This window comes from Myotis nattereri, assembly GCF_964212035.1.
Source record: "Myotis nattereri genome assembly, chromosome: X".
NCBI classification, from domain to species: Eukaryota; Metazoa; Chordata; class Mammalia; order Chiroptera; family Vespertilionidae; genus Myotis; species Myotis nattereri.
The window spans coordinates 81,525,796-81,530,713 of record NC_138078.1 but is presented as its reverse complement, the minus strand read 5'-3'; the positions used below and the strand labels follow the sequence as shown (position 1 = coordinate 81,530,713).

The 4,918-nt window shown below is 34.1% G+C and overlaps 1 pseudogene across 1 annotated transcript; it reads left to right on the top strand.

The window, feature by feature from the left end:
• The first annotated feature begins 3,680 nt into the window (after positions 1–3,680).
• LOC308535963 (transcription factor E2F6-like) lies at positions 3,681–4,395 on the top strand (annotated as a pseudogene). The gene has a single exon. The product of its transcript is annotated as a transcription factor E2F6-like (transcript).
• The last annotated feature ends 523 nt before the right edge of the window (positions 4,396–4,918 follow it).

The window sequence follows — 4,918 nt, the reverse complement described above, 5'->3', positions numbered from 1 at the left end:
TTGTGCTTAATTATTGTAGCAGATGGCTCTGTCATGACAATTAGTCTTAAAATGTGCAACATGCTGAGGATATGAATTTTATCCTATTTATGTTCATAGTTTTAAATTTAAGAATCATAAGGAGCAGTACATACCAATAAATATTACAGTGAAACAACCATTTTAGCTATTTTAAACCACTTGTTTAAAAAGTCCTGATAATGAAACATATCTTTAAATCCTGATCTAGCTAATAAGACCAATTTTATTATGATAGTTCTTACATATTTTGAAATTTGACTTTTAACCCCCTAAGACTCTCAAGAGAAGAATCTCATGGATGAAATAAGTCACTTATCTATGTAATAAGAACTATTTCCCTCTTAATTAAAAATAAATTTATTTATTATGGACTTATATTTGACAAAATCAGCCATTATTTACTGAGAAAATTTCTTTAAAAGGAGAGACATCTTTCAAGATATAAATAAAGTCAGGAAATTCTCTTGAAGAGGTGGTTATTGCCAATGAGAGGCAATAACCAATTTGTGACCAATTTTACTTGAGTCATGATAAAACTTTGTTTGATGCTATTCAACACCAGTAAATCAAATAATCCTATCAGGTACTATGGATGTCTATTTTCAAATTAATAAAATTTATTTTTTCACATTATTCTTAGCCAGTATCATTGAGTTCCTGTTCATTTTAATGCCAAAAACCACCCATTAATGGAAACTAACACATTTTAATGGAAAAAAACCCACAATGGATCAGGAGCCAAACAAAAATGATTTTAATAGTGTCTCTTGTTGACATATCATACCACTTTAATAGGAAATAACACTAGCAAACTTTAGGTTTCTAATCAGTAAAGTAAGGATAATATTACTCCTATTCTCCTCAGTCTTCTGATTGTACCCCCAGAGCCTGAAAATTTTTTTAATGACTGCTCCTTATTTAGAAGTTACTAAACAGCTCTCTCTTCAAATAAGTTGAATCACGGCCTCCATATCCACTGGCAGTTTAATAAATAAAGAAATATCGACCTAAAAGTTTTCATAGGTATTTTGGATGTACATATCTGATTTACATATCTGATAGTCTCATAAATTTATATATCTTAAAATCATAGACTCAGCAAGAAGGGACCTTCAAAGTTATATAGTATTTTCCATACCATCACTGACTTGCTGTCTTCCAGCTTGGGCTCAAATCCCTGGAGTAGCATGAGTTTACTTTCCTAAATAAATATTATAAAAGAGTTTCTTTATATTCACCCCAAACTTCCATACATCTTCTGACCCCTGGGGTTCTGGCTTTCTTGAAGGCCGATCACGCAGGATAGTTCTAATCACTTTTCTCCATGATAGCTTTTCAGGTATTTAATGATAGCTTTCAAGGCCACCTGATTTTATTTACCCCAGGTTAAACTTAATATTCCTTCAAATGCTTTCCATTTGACTCAGTTTAGTTGATAAGGAACTATTGCAGTGATCAAGAGATAAAACAGTGAGAATCCAACCTTGCGCTAGGAATAAAGAAGGGAGGTTAATGCAAAATATATTATCAAACTTTAACCAAAGGACTTAAAAATAGTTGTGTGGCAAGGAAAAAAATCAATGATGATATTGAACTGTCAAGCCCATATCAATGGAAAGATATATAAAGGAAAGATATTGACACTATTAGCCTAAACAAAGAAAGGTAATAAAAAATAGTTTGAGAGTGAATAAGTTAAGTTGATGTTTAGAAATATAGTTTTAGATGATAAAATGATTAAAAAAATGTAAATGTGTAACGGAGTTAAAATGTGGATTTAAAACTCAAGAGAGTATATAAGAATAAAAATGTTAAAGGCAAAGTATTTCAGACTGGCTGGTAAAAATAAGTATGTAAAACAAATTTGTTATAACACAATTTTGAATTAGCGAACACGTGTTCAATCTGAATGCTAATGAAACAAATTGTATCTGTAAATTATACTTGGTGCAGAGACTGCCAGTTTATATCTTTGTTAGGTATAGAGAAGAGAGATAAGAAAAAACTTCCCAGGAAACATCATGCTTTCATATGAGGAGGGAATGGGACCAGAAAAAAATGGACTGTGTAGGTACATGAGACTGAGAAAGAGTGGTCAGAGGAGGAAGAGGAGAGCTAGGAGAGAGTATGGAATTGCAGCACCCAGGAAGGAATCAAGTTAAGTTAAATAAGTCAAATGTCAAAGACAACTAAGATGAAGAATAAGAAACAGATATTGGTTTTTTTAGCTAGTGCCCTTTGAGTAAAATAGTATGCGTTAGTTTGAGTGTCATGGGAAGGATTTACAAAATGATTTGAGTAATGAGGTTTTGGAAGTATAGATAGACCATTCTTTTAAGAATTTTGAAGTGAAGGGAATTTAAAAAAGGCATTTCAGCTTGAAGGAAGTATCAGGATTTAAGGACTTTTTTTTATGAATGGGGACATCTTGAATTTGTTTTTATAATGAAGGAAAAGGTTTGGTGCCAAGTGAGAGATTAAAAATAAAGAAAGAAAAAAATCTGAGGTGAGGGAAAGAAAGAAAAAGGAATCTAAGGCTTTAGAAATAAAAATGTTTTCTCTAAGATGGGAGGGGAAAGTATAATGTGTACAGAAAATATAGAAATACTAATAATTAGAATTTGAGAAGAGAGACATTAAAGAATCTCATGTTGTGACAGTGCTTCCAAACCACATTAAATCTTCATCATGTTTGATAGTATTGAATTCAAGAAGGACTCGAAGTACAATTAAACACCAAGGGAGTATAAATTGAACATGTTCTATATATGCTTTAAGTTTCCTATATTAACAACTAGATTTGTAATTAAAGGTAAAGTGAAATTTAAATGCTCTAATCATAATAGCTACAACTATATTCAATATAGTTCTTAATAATGAGGTATACTAATCACTTGTAAAGAGAAGTCTTTTACCAAAAAAAATAAAGAATAGAACAAGACTCCAGCTATTAACTTTTTTTGTGTACACATAATATTTTGTGTTGTGAAATATCTGCTAAAATAATATTCACCATTTTTCACCCTTACATTTTTCCTTAAAATTAATCACTATATAGTATCATTACTAACACTTTTTTATATTGGTTCTCTTAGTTGATGCAGTATATCTCTAATGAAAAAGCAATAAATAAATAAATAAATAAATAAATAAATAAATAAACAGCGTATTGTTATCTTGTGATACATTCATTTATTAAGCATGCAGGGTACCCTGACATCATATTCCTTTTCTCTTACAACATTTTTAAAAATGGCTTAGTGGGGAGGTGGTCGGTTAGCTGCATGATGAGCATGGAGTCCTGAAAATCGTGAGTCTCCCTGATCTTCTCTAGTCTACTTTATAATTCTCAGGACCAGGACCTGGACAGTGGTGCATTCGTCCATATGTCCGCAGATTGTCCTACCCAGATACATCTCTGAGAAGGCCACAAGCCCTCTACATGCTTGCCTCTGGAACCAGCGCATTGTGGGTAGCCTCTGACCCAACCAGCAGAAGGTGCTAGAGCTCACAGGGTGCGAGGGCAAGGGGCAGCTGGCTGGGCATCATGAGTTAGCAGCTGGCAGCACAGAATCTGCCCAGCCAGCTCGAGGACCAGACAGAGGAGCAGATGCACCCCCAGCGCCAGGACCGCACCAAGGTGGAGGACCCGCTGCCATAAAAAAATAAGCATTGGTTTAGAAGATAATGTACAAGCTGTGCACATGAGAAAAGCTCCAAAATGGAAGAGATCTCATTTCGATTTATCACTATTTCTTATAACGAGAAAATTTATGGATCTTGTCAGAAATTCTTCTGGGGATATTGTTGACTTAATCAAGATTTCAACAAAACTGGGGGTAACAAAACAAAGATTATATGACATCAGCAATATCTTAAGTGGCACTGACCTGGTTGGAAAAATATCTAAGAACCATATTAGATGGATAAGATTTTATATCACCAATTTTAAGCATTGCCCCAATAGAAGAAACTGCAGGAGGAACTTTTTGGCATATCAGCAATGGAAGATGCTCTGGATGAGTTAATTAAGGATTGTGATCAGCAGTTGTTTGAGTTAATAGATGGCAAGGAGAATGAAGGACTAGCATATGTGACATATCAAGATATTCAGAACATTCAAGCATTCCATGAACAGATGGTTATTGTAGCTAAAGCTCCAGCAGAAATCAGACTGGATGTTCGAGATACCAGAGAAGACTCTGTCAGGTAGGTATACGGAGCACCAGAGGGCCCATTGATGTCTATTTGTTTGAAGTGAAACAGGATCACGCAAGTAATAAGGTGTCTGAAGGTGTAGGAATCTCATTATCTAAAAGCAAACACTCAGAAAACCCTGATAAAGAAGAAAATCCTCCACAGAAAAGTGAATAATTGCTTGAAGTGAGCAAGTGATAGCTTTTGAAATTCCTGCATTGAGTGTTTTTCGAACATCCTGTATGGATGAAATATACATTAAGTTTTATTCTCAAAAGTTCCCTCATTCTCAATCAGCAGCAGCATTAAGGCCAGTATGTTTTTGAGTAGTTCACTACTTATATTACTGGATAATTATGATTTCCACATTAGAAAAGAACTCTTTTCATATTTATTCCCGGCTTTTTGTCAGTAAATTAGACACCCTGCCTACTGAAACAACTTCATCACAGAGTATCACTAAAACAGATGGTCAGGCCTAAAATGGACAGTTCTTCATGGGCTCTGTCCTTTCCTTCAAAGATCATGTGTCCTTATAAAAAGTAAATCGCCTTACATGGGTTCATGTCTGCAATTAGCTGTTGTACATTGGATGGGGGTACATAGGCATCTAAGTATGATGTCTTTGTATATATGTGTATAATATTTAGATTACTTCTGAAGTATGTCTAAGTGAAGCTTTTCACCATTGTACAGCCAA